The 1631-nt window shown below is 44.8% G+C and overlaps 1 pseudogene; it reads right to left on the bottom strand.

Annotated features, from left to right (window-relative positions):
• Positions 1–759: 759 nt before the first annotated feature.
• Positions 760–858, bottom strand: LOC126961885 (uncharacterized; annotated as a pseudogene).
• Positions 859–1631: the final 773 nt, after the last annotated feature.

Raw genomic sequence — 1631 nt, 5'->3', positions numbered from 1 at the left:
GCCTGTCCACATGCTGACTTTCAAATAATTCATAGACAAGAATTCTTACAAGGGTTCCTACCATATTGACTGCAGCAGCTGACGGGCTCACAAAGAATTGCCCCCCTCAGCAGACTTATTCACACCTGGCTTTGGGGTTTCAGTGTGGGCTGAGGCCCTAGCGCAGGGTCCTATCCAGTTCTTTTTATCACATAAAGCAAATTTTAGATGATCTCCTGACAAAGGAAGAGTACAGTTTTCCAAGGACATTTAAAATGGAAGTATAAGCTGGTCAGGGTGGCTCATGCCTATAATCCCAGCTACTCAGGAGGCAGAAGCAAGAGGACTGCTTGAGCCCAGGAGTTTGAGACCAGTCTGGGCAACAAAGCAAGACCGCATCTCCGAAAAAAGAAAAAAAAAAAAAAAAGAAAGAAAGGAAAGTATAATTTTCTTTAGAGACAAAGTTTCACTCTGTCACCCAGGCTGAAGTGCAGTGGTGTGATCTTGGCTCACTGCAACCTCTGCCTTCTGGTTTCAAGCAACTCTCGTGCCTCAGCCTCCTGAGTAGCTGGGGGAGCTACAGGTGCACACCACCATGCCTGGTTAATTTTTGTATTTTTAGTAGAGACAGGGTTTTGACATGTTGGCCAGGCTGGTCTCGAGCTCCCAACCTCAAGTGATCCACCACAATCAGCCTCCCAAAGTGCTGAGATTACAGGCATGAGCCACCATGTCCGGCCATTTTTTTTTTAAATAGTTTTTTAAATAAAAATATTATTTAAAAAATGAACACCATGAATTGCATGTCATCTTTGCACAGGGGCCATGCTTAATCCTCTCTGTATTATTCCAATTTTAGTATATGTGCGGCTGAAGCAAGGATTTTCATTTTTTCAATTGATTCCAGCTTCTGCAGAAGGAAGTATAATTTTCTGATGGCTTCTAAAGAGGAACAGTTAGCAGTTATTGAGATATAATCATGTAACGTGGTGTAGGATGGTGATGTGATGCCTACTCGTCTCCTTACCCAGGCTGAGTTCAAATTTGTGTTAGAAGGAGCTGCAGGATGGAGAATTTGGGGTCTGGCTCAAGAACAGTGTGAGTACAGGTGATAATCACAGGGGAATACATTGCACATGGGGAGTTAGCAGTCCTGCCTCTACCTTGCTGGCTGATTGAGAAGTCACTTTGAGCCCATTTCCTCCTCTGTGGGGGGAAAAAAAGGTCAGCCTAGATAAAACAGAATATTTCTTGTAAATTTCTGACTGTCTATGGGAGGGAGTGTGGGTAGGGCTACCCTGAGCCATTTGAACTCTTGAGAAGTCCTTCAGAGTGAACACAGATCAGCTCTCACTGTTCACTTACTCACATTTCACCTGTGGTGTCAGAGCCTCGGGACCCAGCAGAACTGGGGAACATCTTCCAGTTACAGCATGTAGTCCCTGCAGCCTGATAACCATCACTGGGGTGGATTTCCAGCCTCAGATGTTCAGGTGCTCTCTTTGGAAACACAAACTTCTCACGTTACTGCACCAAATATGGGTACCCAAATGACAGCCATAGCGCATGTCGGGTAGAGCTGCATTGGGTCAAGTGGTGCCTTTAATCAATTAAATGCAGTTTTCGGTCCCTGAAAACTATTTGCTTCCTTA

The sequence above is a fragment of the Macaca thibetana genome, chromosome 8 (assembly GCF_024542745.1).
Source record: "Macaca thibetana thibetana isolate TM-01 chromosome 8, ASM2454274v1, whole genome shotgun sequence".
Classification (NCBI taxonomy): domain Eukaryota; kingdom Metazoa; phylum Chordata; class Mammalia; order Primates; family Cercopithecidae; genus Macaca; species Macaca thibetana.
The sequence above is the reverse complement of the archived record's forward strand: the minus strand, read 5'-3'. Positions and strand labels throughout refer to the sequence as shown.